Source organism: Rattus norvegicus, chromosome 10 (genome assembly GCF_036323735.1).
Source record: "Rattus norvegicus strain BN/NHsdMcwi chromosome 10, GRCr8, whole genome shotgun sequence".
Taxonomy (NCBI): domain Eukaryota; kingdom Metazoa; phylum Chordata; class Mammalia; order Rodentia; family Muridae; genus Rattus; species Rattus norvegicus.
Genome location: NC_086028.1, coordinates 104,327,872 through 104,353,080, shown reverse-complemented (window position 1 = coordinate 104,353,080; position 25,209 = coordinate 104,327,872). Strand labels below are relative to the sequence as shown.

General features: G+C 51.4%; 1 protein-coding gene, 1 long non-coding RNA gene and 1 pseudogene across 7 annotated transcripts in view; all 3 read left to right on the top strand.

Annotated features, from left to right (window-relative positions):
- LOC134480909 (uncharacterized) overlaps positions 1-8,783 on the top strand; it is a 289,699-nt gene extending 280,916 nt beyond the window's left edge. The window contains exon 4 of the long non-coding RNA XR_010055898.1: positions 8,731-8,783. This is a non-coding gene — a long non-coding RNA (uncharacterized LOC134480909). The remainder of the gene's footprint in view (positions 1-8,730) is intronic.
- Positions 1-25,209, top strand: part of Rbfox3 (RNA binding fox-1 homolog 3) — a 436,924-nt gene that overhangs the window by 302,783 nt on the left and 108,932 nt on the right. For 4 of the 6 annotated variants that reach the window (NM_001413230.1, NM_001134498.3, XM_063268787.1 and 1 more), the window contains 1 exon segment: positions 8,731-8,770. The exons of the other annotated variants lie outside the window; for them this stretch is intronic. The gene's annotated coding sequence lies outside the window, so the exon portion shown is untranslated. 6 annotated transcript variants of the gene reach the window in all.
- On the top strand, positions 8,777-18,943 carry LOC134480910 (signal recognition particle 19 kDa protein-like; annotated as a pseudogene).

Here is a 25,209-nt window from a genome sequence, read left to right as displayed (position 1 = left end):
TGGTTTCTATGTGGTTACAGGAGTGCACTGGTTTCTATATGAGCCCGGTGGTCACAGGGATGCACTGGTTTCTATGTGGTCACAGGGATGCACTGGTTTCTATGTGGTTACAGGGATGCACTGGTTTCTATGTGGTCACAGGGATGCACTGGTTTCTATATGAGCCCGGTGGTCACAGGGATGCACTGGTTTCTATGTGGTTACAGGGATGCACTGGTTTCTATGTGGTCACAGGAGTGCACTGGTTTCTATGTGGTCACAGGGGTGCACTGGTTTCTATGTGGTCACAGGGGTGCACTGGTTTCTATGTGGTTACAGGGATGCACTGGTTTCTATGTGGTTACAGGGGTGCACTGGTTTCTATGTGGTCACAGGGGTGCACTGGTTTCTATGTGGTCACAGGGGTGCACTGGTTTCTATGTGGTTACAGGGGTGCACTGGTTTCTATGTGGTTACAGGGATGTACTGGTTTCTATGTGGTCACAGGGGTGCACTGGTTTCTATGTGGTCACAGGGATGCACTGGTTTCTATGTGGTCACAGGAGTGCACTGGTTTCTATGTGGTTACAGGGGTGCACTGGTTTCTATGTGGTCACAGGGATGCACTGGTTTCTATGTGGTTACAGGGGTGCACTGGTTTCTATGTGGTCACAGGGGTGCACTGGTTTCTATGTGGTCACAGGGGTGCACTGGTTTCTATGTGAGCCTGGTGGTCACAGGAGCACTCAGGCTGTCTTTCTCACAGTGACAAGATGCTTGATGCAAGTAGCCTCACGGGGGAAGTCTTTGGGCTCCTGGTTTCAGGGATACAGTCTATCATGGCAGGCCAAGTGTGCACCCCAGTTCTGCACACATTAACACACAGGGGGCAGAGTCGGATGAGAAGTAGGACTGGGATATAACCCTCAAGGCCTGCCCCAGTGGTCTGTGTTCACCAGCCACAAGGTGAAGAATGGAGAGTTATCTGGGCCCTGTATCCCAAAGATCTCGTGACTCCCAACACAACTCCTCTAGCTTGGACCACATGTTCAAACACGTGAGCCCGTAGGGGAACCTGTTGCATTCAAAACATAACGGGATCCTAAGGCTATCAAACACAGGGCAGAAAGTAGAGGGGAGTGAGAAGGCTCAGAGGGTGGATTCAGGCTGTGGAGGCTCATCCCAGGACTCACTTGGCGAACAGAACAAGCTGACAAATTATCTTCTGATTTTCACCTGTGTGCCCAGGCATGAGTGTGTGCACTCGCTTGCGTGTGCATGTGCGTGTATGTTTGTATGTGTGTGCATATGTGCGTACATGTGTGTATATGTGTTTGTGTGTGCGTGTGCATGTGTGTGTGCATGTGTGTACATGTGTTTGTGTGTGCGTGTGCACATGTGTGTGTGTGCATATGTGTGTGCATGTGTGTGTGTGTGCACGGGTGTATATGTGCATATGTGTGTGTGCGTGTGTGTGTATGTGTGTGCGCGCACACATGTGTGCTCGAGTGATGCTGTCAACTGCTCCTGCTGCATATGGGGCGCTGTTGGGGGGATGGGACACCTGCAGGACTAATAAGTATAATTTAAAAGAGAAACAAAGTAGAACGGGAGTTACCAGAAGCCAGGAGAGGAGGATGGACTTCAGCCTCTAACTGTTAAAAAGATGACGAGTTGTAGAGATGATGACCGTGATTGCACAAGGCTTCAAACACCCGGAAATGGGCACGACACCAAACATTACACGTGCCGTTCCATAGTAGAGAAAAATAATCCACAAAGTACTCCTTGAGGGACTTTCCCTGGGGCTCCTGCTCCATCAGAGACAGCTCCTATGTAGCTTCCCATTAAAGGGGTGGCCTGGAAGTCTACAGAGAAGAGTGGTGGGGCAGGCCATCCACGACAGATGAGCAGAAACTGGGCGGCCTAACTAGAGGAAACGTTTTACTTCCCAGGTCTAGACCCAGAAGCTGCAAAGAAAGGCAGACTCTAGAGCTGAGGCTGGGCAAGGCTAGATTTACCTGAGGGCTCTAGGGGAAGAGCCTGCCTAGACTCTGCCAGCCTCTCTGGATGGCATTGGCTTCCCTTCCTCCACTCACAGACACATCACCCGAGCCTCTCCCTCCACCTCCCTGTCTAAGAGTCTCTGTGTCATCTCCTCTTCTTGTAAATACACCGGTCATTAGAGCTGGGCTCACCCCCAGTCAGTGTCAACTTAAGCAGTTACATCTACAAAGACCACATTTCCGAATAAGGTCACAGGCTGGGGTTCTGGGTAGACATGAGTGTATGAGAGACACTCTCCTCCCCAGAGTGGCTGGCTGGCATCCCTTTCATCCATGTGTGGAAGGACAAGGGGACAACTGCAGACCTGAAATGGCCCAGTGCTGTGCCTTGGTGGCGAGAGCTGGATACAATCCGCAGTCGTATCCACGGTCTAGCTTAGAAACCACTAGCCCCCCTCAGCAGCTTCCCACCTGCCGCTGTGATCGGGGAGCTCTCCTCCATCTACAGGTTTGTGTTTGACTCAGTGGACACAAAAGAGAAACTGGGGTACAAGGTGCCAGCTGGCTGCATCCCTCCAACAGGGCCCCATGTGCAGCAGGAGAAGTTGACAGCATCCAGTTCCTCCGGTCTATATCGCGGCCACTGGTTACAGCACTCAGGCCTTGCAGAGTCCAAGCCAGCAGAAGAATCGGCTGTCTTCAGATGCTCGGAGTAAAGACAGCCCAGGTTGTTGCAAACAGAGAGAAGGTTGTGGGCTCTATTAGGTCCCAAGGCCGCTCACATCCTTGGCCTACAGTGATCAGAGATGGAACCAGTAATAATCAGGTTGAATGCAGAATCTATCCCAAGGGAAGGTAGGCCTACTCTCCACACACTAGCTGATGCTGCAGGCTCCATATTGGCAAGACCCACACAGAGCAAACAGCCCGGAGTGAGCATCTGGACAAGAGGAAACCGAGCTCTAGCCTACACTGCCCGTGGGGCTTGCTGAACGTCAGATTTGTCATTTAGAAACAGGAAACGATTCGAGCACCCACCCACCACATAATGATTTCATTAAGAGTGTAGTCTCAGAGGGGGCACATTCCCTGGCCGTGTGGAGTGGCCTCAGCCAGTGCTGTTGCAGGTCCATAGTAGTGCCCATTCAAGTCTCACTGCACACTAAGAAAGCAGGGGACCTGGAGGAGCCTAGAGGGAGACGGATGTGGAATTAGGGGACCACCGGATTATTGAATCCTACCGGGCTTCCTTAGAGAGGAGGCTGGGATCCCCAAATCTCTGCTTCTCTGATGATTCCCCTAAGGAGAGTTTCCTATACAGACCCATATACAATTGTGTGCTCAGAGCTCAACGCAGCCTGGTGGCCAGAAACTTCAAGAACTCCCAATGCCCCTGGCAATGGAACAGGGCCACAAGTGAGGGACCTCCTCTTCCCCTCCCCTTTCACACCTGCTTCCAGCTGCCTACAGGTGAGTTCTCCTCAGAAGAAAAAGAAAACAGCCTTAGGTCAACATGTCTCCCCCCCCCCCCATCAAGATGATCACCACCACCCAAGGTTGTAGTTAAGCCACCTCTGGTTAATTTTTTATTTATAAAATTACACCCTTCACCTCCAGTTCCCCTCGGGGATCGAGCAGAAATGGATCGTTTAATAAAATCCAAAGCACCACAAAAGAAGGTTTGTAAGTGCCTTCTGTAGCCTCCGGGCGGCTCCTTCACCTAAAGGGGACCAGGATCATTAGAGAGCGGTCTGTTGAACAGTCTGTGACAGTCACCAGTCACGGCCCATCCCAGCAGGAGGGTCTCCTTGCCAACTGCAGAAACTCACAGGGCACCACATAAATCTACTTCAGAGCAGCAAAGGGGGCTGCCAAGGTACCCAAGGGTACCAGGCATATCTACCCCAGCGCAGCCACTGGGTTGGTGCCTACGCTGTCCCTCTAAGGCTGTGTAGAAACTGAAAGCAAAGGTCGGGGGGCTGGGGGGCCACACGTGTGCGTCAAATGGTGACCCTCAGATTCACATGTGGACACCCTGCCAGGAAAAAAATGGCGACATAACAATCACAGTCTGCTCCTAGGCCTTCTCACTCCCACCCTCGATCCACCAAGTGCAGTGCGGCACCTTGCTGGGGAGGAAGAAAGGTGCTAGAGATGCAAAGATACTCGAGTAGCTGCCCCACCCCGCCCCCGTGAGCAGGCATCCTCCTCCGAATTGCAACTCAAGAGGATCTTTATCTGGAGACCTCTGTGCTTTGGGTGGTGTTAGATAGAGCAGAAAGGGCGGGTGTCCAGGAGTGTTTCCAGGAAAGGCCCTGGAGGAGGGGAGGAGCAGAAGCTGGAGGCTGGATTGGAGGGGTGTTGCTAGAAAGTGTGCACTCACTGGAGACCGGATGGAGGGGGAGGGTGTGCAAGCATCCACTGGCAATGCACACTCCTCTGAATGGAGCTGATCCCACATTCAACATAGGAGACAGGCTCTGGTTCCACAGGCAAATACTCATCTGCTGGTCCACTCAGCAGATACCCACACCCCGCCTCCCATCTATAACAGCCTCCGTGCCAGGCTGCAGAGACACTAGAGCCTCTAAGACGTGACCTCTACAGTGTGGGACAGTCTCACCAGCAGGAGTTCATTGAAGAGCTGGCCCATCAGGGAACCTCCTGTCTGACCAGGCTCCCCACAGAGGGAGCTGGATATCATTAGCCCCCAGATTTACCTGTAGACCCTGCCAGGGAGCAGTGTGACAGTATGATAACCCTAGAGCCTGTTGACTGGCTCTGGTGGGATTTGGTGGACAGTGTGTCCGCAGCTGCCCTTGGACCCGATTCACCGAGGCAACATGGCTATATCTGTCTGTCTTATGAGTGACTGCGAGTCACTCACTAGAGAAGTTGAGCACTGTCCACACATCAGAACGTGGTCAAGGAGGTACATACGGCTACACCCTGCTCCCTCCCTTCCCAGGATCAGGCAGATGGGACAGACAAGCAAGGTGAGGTGTCACAATGGACTGCTAGAAGGTGGGATACACTAAGCTCAGGGTGGAACCCACATTCAGTCTAACACAGCAAGACCCCGGCCCAGGGTGACGTGTCCTCATGTGGCTCAGAGGTTAGATCTATATGGGACCAGCTTCCTGCCTGTGCAACATGGCATCCAGAGAGAATGGGAAAGTCTGTGACTCTGGAGACTTGGCTGGAGGACAGAAGATAAACAGGCTATGTCTAGGAACTGGGAAAATGAACCCAGCTGCCACATTTGATGAAAGCATTTGACTCAGCAGCCTCCCTGTTTTCCATCCAGTCCTGCTGCTCTCCAAACGCAGAAGCTTTGAGGAGATAAAGAAGGCTCCCAGCCTCCAAGCCTCTCAGTGTGTCCTGGGTCCATATACATGTGCCAAATAGTTGGCTTTGAAATATTTGACTTTGACTAAGAGACATGCCATGAGACATGTCCAGCTGTCCTGCAGTGTGAGTGACTCAGAACTGGACAGTCAGGCCCGGGACAGCGGGACAGCACTTTACCTTGCTTATCCCTGCCAGCATTACCCAGAGACTGGGGATCCCAGGGATCCAGCACAGGTATAGGGGGGATGCCGGCTGAGGGGAAGGGGTACAGGGAAGAGGAGGCTGTCTTCCCTAGCTCTCCTGTCAGACCTGACTTTGCACAACCCCAGCAGGGCAGGTCTTCCCTTTCTCAAGATGTGGCTGCAGACCCAGCCTCCCTGGCCATATTTGTGCTTCAGGGCTGAGGTGAACACAGTGAAATCATACTGAGTTGGGAGGACAAGTCCCCTTATGAATTAATTCAGTTGGCACTGAGACTAGCCCCCGGACTTGAAAGAGACAGCAATTGGTGGGAGCCACTCAACCCATCCATCTTGTTTCAAAATGGATGGCTCTCTTCGAAGTGCCTTCCAAACGTGAAAACACTTCAAGAGCCAAAGCAGCCTTTGTCATCGTACCTAGGTGGACTTCCTGGGTGATGCCCTTCCCAGTGCCTAGTTCAAAACCAGCTGCCCCTGGGCTTGCAGCCCTCCTGACTGTGACTCTTAGGTGGGTTGCTCATGAAACAGCCAGGCATTACCACGGAGATTTACAGACTCCAGTAGAGAGTCTGCCAAGCCCATTTTCATTCTTGCTTCCCGTGGAGAAGAATGCTAGAGGCCAAAGTGCTTGGAGGTGGGGCCTCAGTGCTTGGGGGTGGGGCCACAGTGATTGGGGCGGGGCCACAGTGATTGAGGTGGGTCTGCAGAACTTGGGGTGGAGTTACAGGGCTGGGGCGGGGCCTCGGTGCTTAGGGTGGAAGCCACAGGGCTTGGGGCCTCGGTACTTGGGATGGGGCTCAGTGCTTGAAGGAGGGGCCTCAGTGTTTGCGGTGGGGCTTCAGGGCTTGGGGTGGCACCACAGGGCTGAGGACGGGGCCTCCGTGCTTGGAGTGAGGCCTCTGTGCTTGAGGCGAGGCCCGCAGTGGTTGGGCTGGGGCCATAGTGAGGGTGGGGTCACAGTGGAGAACTGGGCTGGTATAATATCGATTTAGACCTCATTTTTTTTTCTTATGAAAAGTAGGAAGAGGAAGAAAGGGCCCTCTGTCTGTGAAGAGGGCTAGATGAGGCATGCCTATGCAAAATAAATGCCCACAGTCACCTTCTCTTTATGGCAGTGTGGATAGAGATAATGACGGTAATTTTTCTAGAGCTCAAGAAAGATGCTCAGTCCAACTACCTCTCAGTCCAGGAATGCTTCACTTCATCTTATTTCCGCTAAGTTAAAAAAAAAAATTACACATACGGGGCTGAAGAGCTAGCCCAGTAGACAAGAACACACTCTGCCTTCTACTGTTTTTATTTTATCTTTAGATGTATTTATTATTTTACTACATGTGTGTGAGCGGCCTGCCTGCATGTATATGTTTGCATGCCTTATTTTAGTTAGGGTTTCATTGCTGTGGAGAGACACCATGACCAAGGCAACTCTTATAAAGGCAAACATTTAATCGGGGCTGGCTTACAGTTTCAGAGCTTCGGTTCATTGTCGTCATGGAGTGGGGGAGCATGGCAGCGTGCAGGAGATGCTGAGAGTTCTACACCTTGATCCAAAGGCAGCCAGGAGGAGGCTATCCTCCGCACTATGGGGGCCCTGAGCTTAGGAGGCCTCAAAGCCCACCTACACAATGACATACTCCCTCCAACAATGCCCCACCTCCTAATAGTGCCACTGTCTATGGCCAGGCATTCAAATATATGAATCTGTGGGGGCCAAACCTATTCAAACCACCACATGTCTCATACCTCAGAAGGTCAAAAGATGACAGATGCCCTAGAACTGGAGTTATGGATGGGTGCTGGGAACCGACCTGGGTCTCTGGACAAGCAGAAGAGGATCCTCTGCAGCCCCAAGCACTTCCTTCTTCCCAGAATCCACACCCAAGTGGCTCACAACAGCACATAGCACCAGTTCTAGAAGAACTGGCGCCCTCTTCTGGCCTCCCAGGGCTCTGCACACATGTGGTGAACATACGAACAAGCAAGCAAAAGACATACACATAAATAAAACTTAAAACAGCAACAACACACACACACACACACACACAGGCTTTTGGAAGAGGTGGGAGTCTATGGCCATACCACCCTGAACGCGCCCGATCTCGTCTGGAAGAGGTGGGAACATTCTAGAAGCAGGAAGTGGAGAGGGCAGTGTAACACTGTGGATACTCAGGCCTGTGCTTTGGAAAACAGCCAAGGTGCCAACTGCTGTGACTGTGATCACAAGTGCTCCAAAACTGTGTGCAAAGGTAATTCTGAGACTTCACAAAAACACACAAGGGAAATCTACGTTTAGCAGCAAAGAACACATAGTGTGTACACTTGCAGATATACAAATGCATGCACACACAGAGGTGCACACACACAGGTGCACACACATATACACACAGGCATGTACACACACAGGCACGCATGTGTGTGCACACGCATGCATACACACACACGCACACTCTTAGTTTGTTTCTAAGCTCCCAAGTATCCTCCTGAGATGTTGGAGTTGGGGATCAGAACAAGTGCGAACCCCTCAGCCCATGAATCTCCTCTGTGAGTGTTTGGCTACAGGTTCGTGGATGACAATGTGAATGAGTATAGTCCACGACTATCTATCCTCAGTTCCAAATCACTCCTGCTGATGGAAGCTACCAGAAGCTGTACCTAACTTCAAACAGCGCACAATAGTTGCTTGTAGATCAACCTTTCGTAGGTATTAGGATTAATTTGCATAAGATGATCACACGGGGGCAATGACCCGCATACTCCTCATACCACGCATACTAGTTGCCTTGTAACAATAGAAGCCCACGTTGGTAATGAATATCCTGTTTAAACCATCCACACACTGGGCATTTGTAGATGAACTCAAGATCGCTTGGGGGGGGCGGGAGGGGACGGGGGAGGGGGCAAGAAAGAAAGGGAACAACGGAAACATCTCAGAGTTGCAGGAGACTGAAGTTTAGGAAGGGCGGGCGACACCCCTGCTTGTTTGCCTTTGCACCTTAAATGATGCCTTGACTTCCAGCTAAACTTGAAATGCTGCAGAACCCTTCTCACCTGGGCAGGCTTCCTCCTCCCGGGAGAGGGTGCTCCCGCCTCCCCCTCTCCCTCCCCCTCCCCCTGAGCCAGCAGCACCCGGCTTCCAGATGCATAGGGGCCAGGCTGATTGTAATTCTCTCTGCTTTCTCTTTCTCTTTTCTTAGAGAGCCCAGAGCGCCTCGGGGAAAATTGGCTGAATAAAAGGTATAAAGACTTTCTCTTTTCTTCCTGAATGGTTTTTGACAGATATGAGCATGTTGAACATCTCAGGAGCTGTTGGTGGTGAGCGCCAGGAATTGCTGGGGTTTCCCACTGGCTAGAGGGAGGGAAAGATTGAGGGATGGCTGGGAAATTTCGATAACTCCTCTCTCGTCCCCCGGGAGATAGGTTTGAATTTTGTGAGGAAGGAGGCTCAAGGGCAGAGAAGCCTAAAAGAGCTGGACAACAGTCCAGATGTTCTTAGGCAACTCCGACCTACCCAAGAAACAAGGTCCGATCCTTCCTCGCCCCACCCCTCACTGACTCCCCATCCCGCCCCCTCCCAGTTATGCCGCGTGGGCAGCGCAGTCCTAGATCCCACTGTCTAACTCCTCTCTCCTAGAGCTGGGAATAATGGAAGCCAGCTCAGTTTCAACCCTCACTAGGAGGCTAGACACTGTGAGAGGCTAAATCATCCGGTGCTTTTCTTGGCTCGCCCTCCACCAGCAACTCCTCTTCTTCATGGAGTAAACAAAAAAAGTTTTACTTGAAGTGGGGGAGGGATGCTGTCTAAAGGATGCAGATTGGTTGTGAACAAAATTAAAAGGTGGGACTTTTCAGCCTAGCCCCACCTCCGACCACACGCCTGTGAGCCTGGGGGCGGGGCTTACTGCTAGCAAGCTCCTAGGTCTGGGGAGGAGCTTCCGGTTGTTGAGTCTTGGTTCTGATGTTGAGTCTGAGCCGGTGGTGATTCCGTCACCGAATACCTGGTGCTGAGCAATGCAAAAAGAGAATTTAAAAAAGCCCGGATGAGGCTCAGTAGGCAGAGCGCTTGCCTGCAATGCATGTGGCTATGGGTTCCATCCCCAGAACTTACAACACGTGTGGTGGGCCACACTTGTAATCCTAGGACTTGGGGATGGAGCCAAGAGAATCAGAAATTCAAGGTCTTCCTCTGCTACTTGTTGAGTTTGAAGCTACACTGGGCTACATGAGGCCCAGTCTCAGAAAGGAGTGAGGGGCTGAAGAGAAGTCTCAGTAATTTAAGAGCACTTACTTTTGCCCAAGACCCAGGTTCAGTTCCCAACATGCACATGGTGAGTTGTAGACTCCGGTTCCAGGAGATCCAGCGCCCTCTACTGGCCTCCGTAGGCACCAGGCAAGCTGTGCGTACATACCCTCGGGGAGACATTATACACGAAAAATAAAAATAAATAGTTTTTTTAAGAGACCAACATAGCAGTTCACAGTTCAGGTTGCCATCCACTGTTGAAGTGCTGACAGCCTATGAGGAATTACTGCTATTTTAAAGAGATGTCAAAAGGCAAGAGAAAAAAGGAAGCACCTTGGCCCTGTATTTGGGGTTTGGGATGTGTTTGTGTGTGCTATACGTATGTATGCATGTGAACATGCAGACCCACACACCCCTAAGCACACACGTGGAGGCCCGAGGTCAGCATTAGTCTTGGACTGTCTTTTTCGGCTTTATTTTTTAAGATAGTCCCTCATTAAACCCGGTGATCGGTGATCAGCTAGATTGGCTGGCCCTCTTGCTCCAGACGTCTGTGCCTCCCCAACATAGGGAATAGAGTCACCTGACACCACACCCTGCTTTCGTGTGGGTGCAGAGGGGAGCAAACTCAGGTCCTCTTGTTTGTGAGTTATTGTACCACCCACTGAGCCACCCAGCTCCCCCCAACTCCCCCTTTTAGAATGCTAATTCTCCCCACCCCCACCCCAGGAGGGCGGAGCCTTTATGGTCTAATTACATCTTGACACTGTTCCTATAGTAATTAATTTCCACATGAGGGGCATTCGAGCTCAGCAGATGGCATGTGGCAAGGGCCTCAAATGTTTTCTGCATGTCAGAATCAAAAACCGTCTCATCAGATTCAGGAACGCCGAGCTCGTGATGTCGTGCTGATTTTGCCCCAAGATACCCCTGGTTCCCACGTCAGTCCTGCCACAGGAGGAAGAGTCCCATGTGGAAGCTGGCCTTCCTTCGCCAGGGCCACACAGGCTGTCTGTGGATCGACTGCTTGGGCTCTACTCAGCAGCTTTTTATCAGAACGGAGTCAGGGATCCCCGCTCCCCTGGCTCATCCTTCTCACCCTGGACAGCGCTTTACGGGGCATCCTAAGTTCAAGTCACGCTCTGGCTCTTTGACCTTTGTCAGAGTTGTAATGGCGCCAGGCCTGGTGGCACAGCCCTGCAATCTCAGTACCTATGAAGCTGAGGCAGGAGGAGAACAAACTCAAGCCCAGACTGAGCTATATAGTGAGAGCCTTCTCGGCAAACAAAGAAAAGGTTATCAAAATATTAATCACACTAAGTCAGTCTCTAAAAGGCAAATATGCCATGACTTCTACTCACAGGTCCTGGGTTTTATGTAGAAATTAAATCATACATGTTCAGCTGTCAGGGAAGCAAGGGGGAGAGCCTACCACCAAGCCTGACCACCTGAGGTCCGTCCCCAGGACCATCATGCTAGAAGAAGAGAAGCAGCTCCTGTAAGTCGTCCTCTGACCTCCACAGGAGCTCATGTGTGTCCATAGGAACTCATGCTCACAAGTGCGCACACACACACACGCACACACACACAAATAAAACATCATGAGACAGGGTTTCACTGTGTAGCCTTGGTTGTCCTAGAACTCTCTGTGTAGACCAAGCTGGCCTCACCATATCCAGCAGTAAATAAATAAATGTGAATTGAGAAAATTACTAAAGTGGACTACTGGGATGTGGTAGGGTAGCAGGGTATGGGGGAGATTATGTGCAAAGGATATTGTGTATTTACAAAACATATGGCCTCGTGTGAGCCTACCTAACGATTTTTAAGGTTGAATTGACTATTGTAGACTCTTTACATTTCCGTGTGAATTTTAGAGCTAGTATGTAAATTCTGTTAAAAAAACAAAAACAAACAAACAAACAAAAAACACCCTGCTAGGATTTCAAGCAGGCTCACCCTGGATCACTGACATCCAACACTAGTGAGTTCCCTGGTCTGTCACAAGGTCGGTCTCCACACTTGGAATGCTGCTCCTCCATCTCTCTTCAGCACCTTCGGCGCCCCTGTGCGTTCCGTTCCAGCAGACCCATCCCCACGTGTCTTGCTTCTCTTTGCTACCTCAGTGGCTTTTTCCGTTCGAGCTCTGGCAGTGGCGGCTGCGGCTACACAGAGATCAAATTCTTCTGTTCTTCACGTATTGATCTTGTGTCCCGCAGCTTTGCCGAACTCACTCTCGGCTGGCTCCTGTCACCTCTCACAGGTTCCATGTGACTTTCTATGCAGGAGCGGGTGTTGTCTGTGAGCAAAAGCAATGGAACTTTCTCATCGGGGGGTCCTTAACGCTGGATGCAGCCAGCATAGGGCTGAACAGGAGAGCTCACATGCTCGTGTTGTTTCAAGTCTTAAAACCTCCTGTTAGGTGGAGTGTTGGATGTCCACTCCTACTTCCTACCTCGCACAGCCTGGCTGGAGGTTTATTGTTGTTTATTATTATTATTATTATTATTATTATTATTATTATTATTATTATCATTATATTGTTTGCTTGTTTGTTCAGTGGATGGCATGCATGTACATGCTAGGACGTGTGTGAATGGAGATCAGAGGGCTGACTACTTCTGAGTCACTTCTCTCCCTGAAGTATGTGGGTCCCAGGGATTAAACTCAGGTTATCCAGCTTGACAGCAAAATGCTCTTTACCCTCTGAGCCATCTGTTTAAGCCAATTAATTTTAAGATCACACACACACACACACACACACACACACACACACACACACACATATATATATATATATATATATATATATTCTACACAAATATCTATGTGACATTATGTGTGTCTGGTGCCCATGAAGGCCAGAAAAGTGTATCTGATCCCCCAGGACTGGATTTACAGCTATCCTATAGGTGCTCAGACTTGAACCTGAGTCTCCTGCAAGGACAGTCGGAACTCTTATTCTCTGACTTTCTCCATCCCCCCAGCCCCAGATCTGTGGATTGGAGACTAAATGTGGGATGCTGCATGCTCTTCCCTGTGCCTACAGCCATAACCCTGCGTGGCTTCTTCTTGGCTTATTCACTCAGTTCCATCGATGACTTTTAGGCACCAGGGTGGCTTTATTTGAAACCATCATTCTATTGTCTTTTCTTTTTCTTCACACCTGTTCTTCATTTCCTTGTCTTTGCTGTGTTCTTTTGTGTTACTTCAGTGATCCGGGGTTTTGTTTGTTTGTTTGTTTTGTTTGTTTGTTTGTTTGTTTAACCTCATCTTTGGCTTCCTACACCATAGCTCCTTGCTCTGCCCTTTCAGCAAGCGTTTCTCCGGCAAGCATTTCCCCTTCCTCGTCTATCCTGTGTGTCTGTGTGCTTTCTGGTGTTTAAACCCGCATCACATTGCAGCCTAAGTGCCTTACACCAGGGTGTTTTCACATCTCCCACCGGACCTCCACGCATTTGTAACCGTGCACTTAGAGTATACGTGCAGTGAGCTGTACGTAACACACCACCTTTGCTAGCCTTTGCTCAAGTGGTCAGGATTTTAGTGAACAGAAGAGTCGCTGTGGTGGTTGGAATGAAAATGGTCCCTACAGATTCATGAGAAGTGGCACTGTTAGAAGGTGTGGCCTTATTGGAGGGAGTGTTCCCTGGGGGCCGGCTTTGAGGCTTCAGATGCTTAAGCCAGGCCCAGCGTCTCTCTCTTCCTGCAGACACAGAGCTCTCAGTCACCCCTCCGTGTCTGCCTCTCTACAGCTGCCTGAGTGCCGCCATGCTTCTCACCACAGCCATAATGGATCAAACGTCTGAGCCCCAACTGAATATTGTCCTTTAGAAGAGTTGCTGTGGTCATGGTGTCTCTTCACAGCACTAGGAACCCTGACTAAGACCATCACGTAGTCACATTCTGTGTGGACTTGGTGTGGACCTCGGCTGCTGTTCCTCTTCTCGGACTCTCTGAGAAAGTCTGTTGAGTGTCTGAGAAAGTCTTCGTTTCATGTTTCATAGCTAAGTAGAGATTTGAGGTTGCTGCCCACACACTGCCTCGGTGCCTTCTGTTTGCGGGGTTTCCCGGGTACCTCGGTCTATCTTTCTCCTCTGGCTACCTTTAAAAGTCACTGGTTTTAGGTATATGTATATGCAGTGTGTACCACGTGTATTCAAGTGCCTTTGGATGCCAGAAGAGGGTGTCAGATCCCCTGGGGCTAGAGCTGCAGGTGGTTGTGAACTGCTCAGTAAATAAATAAACTGAACTCTGCCCTTCCCTCTGTAAGAACAGCAAGTGCTCTAAAACCACTGAGCCATCTCTCCAACCCTAAAATAGTTTGCTTTTATTTGTTTGTTCGGGGTGGGGTGACACGCACGCCATAGCTTGGATGTGGAGACCAGAGGGCAGCTGTGGGAACTGGCTCCCTCCTCCTGCCATGTAGGTTCTGGGGATTGAACTCAGGTAATCAGGCTTAGCCCCAAGCACCTTTACCCACTGAGCCATCTCGCTGCCCCTCTCTGACTGCTTTGAAGACATTCTTTGTGACTAGTTTAGAGTGATTTTTTTTTTATCGTGACTTACTTAAGTGTCTTTTTCTCCCCGTTTCCTTGGCTTTGGTTTGTGAAGCTTCTTGAACTTGTGGGTTTGAATTTCTTTAATTCTATTTGTTGTTCTTGGGTGTGGAGAGGGGGCATGAACACCACAACACTTGTGCAGAGGTCTAAGGAGGACTCTGGCACCTCCTCTCTCCTTCCACCTTGGTCCCAGTGAGTGACCTGAGGTTTTGTCCTCTAGGCTATCCCACCAGTCCTGTAGGTTTGCATTTTTTTTTTTTGTGAAATTTAAAAACATTCACAATTTCCTCTCAAGTATTCCTTCTATCTTTTATCCCTTTCAGAGACCCAGAGTTAATGTTGCTTCTATGTATCTGTGTTTAAGGCTGACCACACCGTATTGGATAAACAATGAGGAAGCTTGTCCCTGGGGAAGAATAATTCTTTCTCCCCGTCCTCTCTCTGCAGTCACTAATTGAGTGAAGCTCTTCTTCTAGGAGTAGGGGTGTTTTGAGACCTCCATCCATGTTGGCGGGCTGATCAGTCCCGGGTATTGTTGTTCAAGTCTTGTCTAGGTAGCCACATTGTTGCAATTTCACACTGGCAGGTTTCCTGCCGCATTCTAGGAGCCAGCATCCTGGTCCTCTGGCTCTAACAGTCGTTCTCCCTCTCTTCAGCGGTGTTCCCTGAGCCTGAGGTATAAGGGTTGTGCTGTGGATGTATCGGTTAGGGCTGAGCGGCTCACAGTCAGCTCGCCTCGCATGTGGACCAGTCTGCCATGGTCTCCTCCTGCTGCAGGAGAACAAGCTCTTAGTTCGTTCTCCATCCTATCTCACTTTGAGACATTGTTCTTCCTTCCCCCACAGTGATGATCATTAGTCTATCCAGGACTTTTGTTTCCTCTCAAGTATTATAGCTTTTAGGGCAAAGTTACTCTGTTTTTGTTTTTTTAAATAACTTCTCTACCTGATTATCTTATGGAATACAATACATAATGCCTGTTTTAATATCTTCATCACCTAACCAGGATTTCTGTCTCAGTTCCAACCTCTCCTCATCTCAGGGACTACTCTCTGCCTCCTTTCATACCTCAGAGCTTTTTTAAATAAATTTTATTTTATGTATACAGGTGTTTTGCCTGCACATGTGTCTGTGTACCATATATGTACCTGGTACACATGACGGCCAGACGAGGGCATCAGATCCCCTAGAACTGGGGTTACAGACCCAAGGTTGTTATGCAGGTGCTACAATTCAAACCTAGGATGTCTGGGACAGCAGCCAGTGCTCTTAAGGGCTGGACTATCTGTCCAACCCCAGACCTGGTAATTTTTAATTAGACGCTGGATTTTATCAGTTTTACCTTAATGGGACGTGGGTGCTACCATCTGAGTCACTGCAGCATATTCCTGTACAGAGCCCTAAGCCTTGTTCTGGGTGCAGTTAAGTTACAAAAAGATGACTTGACCCTTGACCCTTGACCTTTGACCCCTGGCAGTCCTTATTCTCAGATTGTCAGTGTCTCCGAGATGATTCTGGCTCTAGTCATCCCTGCTATGATGGCCTTGGGAACTATACAATGCCTGACCACTCAGCCGACTGCCCTAGCCCCACATGAACGCCAGGCACTCTCAGGTGGTACTTACCTCAGCCGTGGGGAGTCATGGTTGAGTGCTGGATGGAGGCAGTCTCTAAGGCTTCTCCTCTGGTCAGTACCGTCCTTGCCAGGTCTTGTTCTGCAGCTTCGGGCACCGTACTGCCTAACTCTCAGCTCTGCTTCCATAACCCAGTGCAAGTACTGTACTCTACCCAGGACCCCTGTACCATGGTTTAAAACTTTCCCAGGACAGTGGGGATCCCGAGTCTCCCCTTCTTGGCCTCCTGTCCTCACTCTTCATAGCTGAAGATGGTTCTTTGGTTGGTTATCATTTCGTGAAGGAGGCAACAGCCATCTTTGACCCTCCACTCTGCCTGTAAATGGAAGATTTCCTTCTCACACTTGGATCTACCTGTGACGTGACTACATGTCCCACTGGAGGGTGCATATATATGCATGTGCACAGACCCAGGTGCCACTGCCTGTCCTAGTCTCTGTGTCCTCTAGGGTGGGAGGAGGGAGGTTGTCTGAAAGGACAGACCATGTTGCTGTCAGAGAACTTGGGGCTTGGGGCTTGAGGTCCCAGAGTGGAAGCCAGTACCTCTGTTTTCTTTGCTATGAGAACGGCAATGGAACACCGCAGCCTTGGGGTGCAGAACCTCACAAAGGGCATGCTATACTGTCTTCGATGGGAGAATCTTGTCTGCGGAGAATAAGAGAGGAGAGGAGAGGGGAGGGGAAAAGGGAGGAGAGAAAAGAGGAGGGAAGAAGAGGGAAAGGGAGAAGGGAAAGGAGAGGAGAGGAGGAGAGGAGAGGGGAGGGAATGAGCAAATACCATAGTCAGCAGCCCCCAGCCACCCCTCCCCAACAAACATCACTGAGTAGAATGTACTGGAGGCTAAGTGCATCCAATCCTCCAAACACAGCCCCCACACTGGCCTCATCTGAGTGTGTAAGACTGAAGCCTCCTGCTTGACTCTCTCTGGACACAACATTGCCAGCCAAAAAGGGGCTTGGAGTCAGCCCAGCTCCCTTCAGCCTATACTTTCTTCCATGCCAAGCATGGCCCTGAGCAGTGGTGATTGTGGACCTCTCGGCTGAAGTCTCTGCGCCCTGCCGTGTAGAAGGAGCAGGTGGATCAGAAGGATTCAGAGGGCTCAGCCTTCCTGTCCATTCTGGCCCGCTGCCCCTCTGAGAGATATCTCCACTGCCCAGACTTGTGCTGATTGGAGTCAGATCAGATGTGGTGTGCCAGGGGTGTGTGTGTGTGTGTGTGTGTGTGTGTGTGTGTGTGTGTGTAAGAGAAAGACAGACAAGACAGATAAAATTTTCTAGTGAATGATCTCCAAATATGTGGGTGGCAAAGGGTTAACCCCAATTCTGATTGTGCCTGACCCCAGAGCCCAGCGTACATCTAACCATATCAGCAATACACTTTGGGTACTTCTGACTGGAAAGTCAGCTTCCAGCTCCACAGTTCCGCACCACAGAACATGGAGTGGGTCCCTTGTGTCACACACACACACACACACACACACACACACACACACACACACACACTTCCTGCAGGTCCCCAGCTGGGAGGTTTTTGCCATCTATGGAAGGAGCAAAGCTACAACATGAGAGGCAGGATTTGGGGAGAACAGGAGTTCGAGGCTGTGCAGATGTGTGGAGGGCTGCAAAACCAGCCTGTGTTCTCCCCGGAGTATTAATTACAGTTGGAGTCTAGGCTTGTCGGGGCACGCTCTGCTCGGGCAGAGTAATTGATACTGGTCGGGAGCTGTGGCTGGGTCACGGTGCAGGAGCAGGATACCAGGACATCACTCTCAGGGCTGCCCGCCTGCTCCAAGGAGAGAAAGGCAGAAAGTTGTGAGCCTCAGGCAACCTTCTACAAGATGTCTACTGCCTTGTCTGGGTTCGTGGGAGTTCTGCATAGTGGGCTGGTGACTGGGGCCAGAGCGCTTTGGGCTCTCGGTGCTGCTGATGTCATTATCGAGGGAGGTCAAAGCAACCTCAGCCTGCCACAGCCTGGGTCCTTCCTCTCTCTCTTGGACATTACAGGACGTGTTCAAGGACTGCTTGAGCACTCTAACCTGCTTGGCAGCTGCACCTGCAACCTAGGCTGGTCATGGAGAAGAGCTCCTCCACCTTACAGTGGCCAAGGAGAGAGTGGGAAGGGCTAAAATAGAACCTGTTAAAAGGCACACCCGTAGGGACTCTGGTGGAGATGGCATGCGCTGCCGCATGATCCCGAGTCAACCAGGACAGGCTTATTTGTATCTACCCCGCTTATTTAAATAAGAAGACCATAGCCGAGGGGAGGCGGATCCCCATAAGTAAGGCTGTAGAAAACCCTATGGCTACTGAGATTCAAGATGTATGTTCAGCAGTTGGACTGAATGAGTTTCTGAAGAAAAACAAAACTCCAGAGAATGGAATCGTGATGTTCAGTATAGAGGCAGAGTCCGGGTACAGCTCAAACAGGAAGATGGCAGCCTCTGTCTTGTACAGTTCCCATCACGTAAGTCGGAGAATGCTGTACAGCGTAGCAGAAATGATACCCAAGCTAAAAACAAGGACTCAGAAGTCAGGAGGTGCTGACCCAAGTCTTCAGCAGGGAGAGGGGAGTAAGAAAGGGAAAGGAAAGAAGAAGAAATGACGTGGCATGAACGTAGAGCGCGCCGGTCCTGCTGGGAGAGACATGGCATCTTTATGTGAGGGAACAGCTTTTTGTTTGTGTTGTTTAACTGAGCTGTGAACGTGTGTCTCCCAGCTTCAACAGTTAACAATGAAGTCAGCTTACTTCACAAGTTTGCATCCAGCTTTTAGATGTAAAAAGGGAAATTGTGTGTGTGGAAGGAAGGATATTTTTAACAGATAATGACTGTCCCATGAGTTACTTGAAATACTCTATCTGTTTGTCCTCTGTGTAAACATATTTCAGATATAAATGTTTAATAAAGTTTGGAATATACATTTTGTTCACCTTTAAGTTAATGAAATAAAAGATTTAAACTGAAAAAAAAAAAGGCACACCCTAGCCACGTAGCTAGGGCCCATGTCCCAAAAGCACCTTCAGCACACCAGCCCGTGAGGAACAGGCTAGACCCATTCTATCATCACTGCTCCCTGTGCCACAAATGCTCAGTCCATCTCGAAATGCAAAATGAATTCCGCTTGTCTCCAAGAGTCCCATCTTAACAGTTCCAGGGGTGCACAAGAGCCAAAGTCTGAAGTCTCCCCGAGAATCAGGGTGAACTCTGAGATGCAAGCCCATGCTGGAATGAGAACACCCACTCTGGAGGGGAGGGGAGATGGTAGAAGGGTGGGTGAGACCAAAGCAAAGCACTGAGATGGAAACTCAGCAGGCCAAACTCTTCTTGCAGGGCTGTACCTGGCATCTAGGGCATGTGGTGGGATGTGTGGACAGCTCCTCTTTCTCCTCCCTTGGAGACCCTGACCCTGTCCTCTCCCCCTGCCTCTTCTCCTGTGCCATCACCCCCTCCCCTGTGCTCTCACCCCCTCTCCTATCTCCTCACTCCCTCCCCTGTTTCCTCCTCCCCTCCCCTGGTCCCTCACCCCCTCCCCTGGCTCCTCCTCCCCTCCCCTGGCCCCTCCCTCCTTCTCCTGGCCCCTCACCCCCTATCTCCTCACTCCCTCTCCCGTTCTCTCCCACTCCTCTGTCCTCTCACCCCCTCCCTGTCTACTCAGCTCTGTCCTTACTCTTCTGCTCCCTCCCCTGTTTTCCTAGGCCCTGTCATCCGCCCTATGGCCCCTTTCCCCACCCTCTTCCTCCCCTTCTCTGTCTTTCCACTCACCTGATCTGTCCTCCAGGGCTCCTCCCCTGGCCTCCCCAAAATCTCCCTCCTGTCTCTGTCCTCTCACCTGCTTTGCTGACTTCTGCTCCCAGCACAGGGAAGCTCCCAAGAGGACAAGAAGTTTAATCTGCCTGGGTGCTTGGGTGGCACTGGTTCCCAGTCAGGACAGCACCAGCTCAGAGCTTGTGCTATGATACCTGCTGCCCATTCTGTGAAAAGGACTCATTGAATCCCAGCTCCTGCCCTCTCTCCCCCACAGCTGTGCTTGGGTAACACCACAGAAGATCTTTCTCTCTCAGGCAGACTCATTGGCCACAGAGGGCCCCGGGCTCCATCTGGACTGGCACGGAAGGCTGTACACGCTGCGATATCGGGGGAGAGGCTGGTCGAGGCAGGAGTTTATGAGCATGCCCGACTTCCTCATGGCAGATTTGGGGCACAGGGGCAGCCAGCAGCATGGGTGACCGACCAAGCACACACAACACCATCAGTGTCAAGGGAGCCCAACAACTGCCACACGTCAGTGCTGTCTGGGAGGGATGCTGGCTTCACAGAGTCGAGGTCGATCCTGCAAAGCCCCAGAGCGGCTCACCGATGGCCGCCTTTAAACGCACTGCGTGGCACTGAGGCTGAATGTGATCTGAGAGGCTTGAGTGGCAACAGGCTCATTCCCGGGGTATCTTTGATCGTGTGTGCGGCAAGGCTCTGCTCTCCGCCCCATCCCGGGTCTCAATTCATGTCAGTGATTGTGTAAACATTCCGTAGGCATTACACGAGCGGAGATGAAATTTCGCCAAACGTGATAGGAATAGATGTGAAATCTGGTCCGTGGCTCTAAAAACACTACTTGGATGAGAACCGTAGGAAGATCTGAGTCTCGTGGTGGGAAATTCAGCCCAGTCAGTGGTACCACATACCATCCCCCAACCTAGGTATGGTTGACAGTTCTGGGGTAAGCCAGCTGTGCTCGAGGAAAAGCTCCACACAGGATCACGTGAGCACAGGTAGCTTGACCCTGACACGGGCTTTCTTTGACAAGACATGACGTGCATGGGGTGTGTTCAGACCTGTCAGCCGGAGTGGGCTCACTTAGAATGTATCTGAGGGCTGGGGAGGGGGGCAGTGCCTCACAGCCCGGAATACAAATGAAGTGGAGGCTCCCTCCACACCGTGGGGAGTGTCTAGGGGTAGAAAAGCTTCTCAGAGCAGGACAGGACTTAGCAATTTAGAGACTTTCCTCAGGGACACTAGGGGCAGGCTGGTAATAGAAAAGGGAAGCACCTTCAGCCTCAGGTACAATCAGCAGGGCTGTGGTGGGTACAGGGCTCAGGACTACACGGAGGGGCAGATGCTCCCATCCTCAGGCCTCAGCTGAGGCTGGGAGCTGCGCAGGAATTCTATTGTCCTGGGAGGGGAGAGGAGAGGGGGGGAGGGAGAGGGGGTAGAGGAGGGGCAGGGTGGATCCAGGCTTGTGAGAGCAGGTCACACCTCGGTGGCTGCCATATGGTACTTGCCGGGAAAGGAAGGATCTGCCCGCCACTTTAAATCAGGAATCAGACAGCGCTGGCAGGGCACAGGGCTGTGTCCCCCCACCCCACCCTCTACTGAGGTGCATCCTCCTGCCCACGTTCCTCTCTGGCTGCTGAATTATTGAGAGCGCCGTGTGCTTTATCGCTGAGCTGGGCGGGGGCACTGCAGCATAGTAGCTGAACTTGGAGTGTGTCTGTGGTCCAGGGGGGGGTCATGACGGGCCTGAGCTCTCCTCTCTAGAACCCCCCAACGAGGGCAGCGTCCTCCTGCTCGCCCTCCCTAACATTATTTATTCATAGCCGCCAGCCTTCTGATCAAGGCTACACAGTCTCCCCCACTCTGACACCACCATTCTGGAAGGCTGTGGATTGAATTTGTGGCAAATGGCATTGCCTGGCCCACATGTTAAGGCTCTGATGCAGAGTCCCTCTGCCACTGGCCATGGCAGGGGGGGAGTAGCCCATCCCTTAGCCTAATGTATGCATCATCTTAGTTTGTGTTTGGGGTGCAGTGTAAGTATGTAGGTGTGTATGAGACTGAATGTGTGTAGGGCCATGATATGCAGCTGAGTGCAGGAGGAAGAGATCAGTGCCTCTGTGCATATATATGTGTGCATACAGGGGCGTGCATATGAAAGTGTGCATGAAGCATGTGCAGGTACTGTGTGTGTGTGCAGATGTGCATGAAACCATGTGAAGGTGCTCTGTGTGTGTGGCTATGCATTAAGCCACATGCTGGGACTGTGTGTGTTTGCAGGTGTGCATGGGGTCTCATGCAAAGATTATATGTGTGCTGATAGACACGGAAGCACTAGCAGGTTTCATGTGTATGCAGGTGTGCATGGAGTCACGTGCAGGGAATGTGGTTGTGCAGGTGTGCATGGAGTCACGTGCAGGGACTGCGGCTGTGCAGGTGTGAACAAGCTGTGTATAGCTAGCCATGTCTCTGGGTCTTCCAGGTGTGCACTCAAGGTGCAGATCTCTAGAAGGGACACTTGTGCTGCTCACCTTGACAGATGTCCCCATCCACCAGGCAGTTTTTTAGAGGGTGGTGGTAAGCTTATCGCAGAGCTTGGAGTAACTTCTGCATGGGGACGGCCTCCACCAAGAGAGCTCACAGAACACAAGCAGCCACCCCTTTATCCACACCTCCTAACCTCAAACAATGTCTCCTCCTGGATATTCCCCCACTCCAGAATCCCCACGATCCCCCTTGTGTGGGAGTGCCCCCAGCCCTTTTCCCCTGGGTCTGCCATGTGTCAAACTTGGATCTGAGCCATGCTGGCTCTCAATAGAGGGCCAGGCGGCAGGAGTGGCCAGTCTAGGCAAAGCCAGGCAGAACCTTGAATGACTTGATAGTGAGCCCGGAGCAGGTTCTGAGGTGCACAGCCTGGGGACAGAGAATGAGGCTGAGCTGCAGGGAGGGAAGAGGGGACCAGAAGGACTAACTTGGACTTCCTAAAACAGCTGCAGGGGACAGCCAAACTGTGCACCAGAGAGGGATGGAGCCCTTACCGCTAACCTACCTCACTGCCCTTCCCCTGGCTGGGTCTTCTCCCAGCCTCCCCAGGAGCCAGGGTTCTGAAATGCCGATGCATTTTTGGGTATGTACCAAGCATGAACGGCTGTGCTACTTTCTCTGATCCAGGGCAGGTCTGGGGTTGAAATGAGGGAAAACAGAGTGTATACTCCTACATAGCTCCCCGGGCAGACTTCCTATATTCTGTTTCAGCGTCACCAAGTCCAGTGCAGGCAAGGGTGCCAGGGTCAAAGGATCCCCCAGACAGAAAGCACTGACTGTCTCAGAACCCAACATCTCTGATGGTGTCAGTATCTAGAAGTGTCCCACAGAGGTAGGTTGCAGTACCCTACAGATGGATCTCTGGGTGACTCCCTTGCCTGGCCTTAAGGAAAACCTATGGCAAACCCCGTCCTAAGCTTCATATGGAGCCTACACTTTACCCCAGGCCAGCCATTTCTACTCTACACTGCTCCCACCTCTGGGTGGGGAAATGAGATCCACAAAGGAATCATGGGAAAGTTCTGAACCCCACACCAGCACCCCAGCTCTCTGAGTCCAGAAACCTGGGAGGTCAGCCCTGGAGAAGGAAAGAGACCTCACTCAGCATCCACCCTCTCCTCTCTTGGTTGGCCCCATGCCTTTTGGCCAAGGAGAGGATTATGGGGTAGCAGACCAGCGGAAGCCATAACAGCTGCAAGGAGGGAACTTGCAATGGCTCCCAGGAGTCTGCGGCTGCAGTCAGCCTCACAGATGGTGACACCAGGACTGGCCTCCACCAAGCCTCGCTGGCTGGCTGCATTTCACTTGGGGCAGAATCAGCACCAGGGTGTGTCTGGGTCCTTGGAGTTATCCCACCCATATGAAGTTTAATGATTCTGCTGAGAATGTCTCCTGTGGAGGGAGCTCTTATCCCCTTTAAGGCTGTTCTCAGACACCCGCTAGCCCTGTGGACAAGATGGGCCTTTTTCCCTCTGCCTGCCCTGAGCGTGTCTGGACAGTAGGCAGGTACCTCCCATGGCTTTGGAGGGAGGGGCAAGGTGTGTCTCCCTCAGGCTGGGGTCCATTGGCAGGATACTGCTCCAGGCTGCCTGGGAAACCCTGGGAAAGGCTGTGTGTTATCTTAACACTCTGCCTCATAGGCTGGCCTGGCTTATCTGGATGCTACTCCCAGGACCCTCCAGCCCCAGCCAGGGTTCTCTGTCCTTCCATACCCTCGGCCAGGAGGTGGGGAACAGACTAAGTGTTCCCTCACTGAAATGTCTGGGCTATTTTAGGACGGGGTGGATCCTGATCGGAAAAGTCTCCTTCCCCTGCTTCCTGCTGCACAGGGCTCCACCCTCAGGCTGGCATTGGGAGCCTTGCAAAGCAGAAGACCCGGTCACTCCCTCTCTCCCTGAGCCACCTCAGCCAAACCCTATGTAGGAAAGGTCACCGAATGCTGCAGCCCCCACATCAGATCCCTCAGGGACCCCAACTTCCTGTTATCCAGCTGACCTTTCCCACCTGGCTCCCTAGATGTTGCCCGTGTCCCCAAAGACCAGCCTTCCCTTTATTCCATGGTTCACAGAGCACGGGCTCTTGGGGAGTCACTGTGACTTGCTGAGCCCAGCTCCTCAGCTCTGGCCCGTGTCAGACTACAGGCTGGAGCTCCCTCCTCTCCACTGCTGCTTCTCTTGTCCCCTCCTCTCTCCTCCCTGCCCCAGCTCTGTCGGCCTGACTGCAGTCTAACTGTGAATGAGGACCAGGTTCCTCCTTGTTTAAGTCTGGGATCTTGTCCCACCCAATAGATCAATAGATCCCAAGGCTCTGAGCTGTTCTGGGATTATGGCTATGATCTCTCTCTCTCTCTCTCTCTCTCTCTCTCTCTCTCTCTCTCTCTCTCAACTCTACCCTAACCCCTTTCTTCAGGGGGAGCTCTCAGGCAGGGAGACACGGTGCCTTTGGCATAGGTGTCCCCACCTTCAGGAAGTTCTCCCGACTACCACTCCTTCATTCCCTCCACCAAGGGCTCCAAACAACCCTGACTAGGTTTTATCCTTCTCTTATTCCTGGCGCCATATTGAGGGCTCCAGGAACCTCAAACACAGAAAAGAATGGATGGACGGACAGGCAGATGGACAGATGGATGGATGGACAGACAGATGGACGGATGGATAGATGGACAGACAGAAAGATGGGTAGACAGATGGATGGATGGACAGGTGGACAATGGATGGATGGACAGACAGATGGATGGATGGATGGATGGACAGATGGACAATGGATGGATGGATGGATGGATGGATGGATGGATGGATAGATGGATGGATGAATGGGTGGACAGACAGATGGATGGATGGACAGATGGAAAATGGGTGGATGATGGACAGACAGATGGACAGACAGACAATGGATGGACGGATGGACGGACAGAATGAATGAATCAG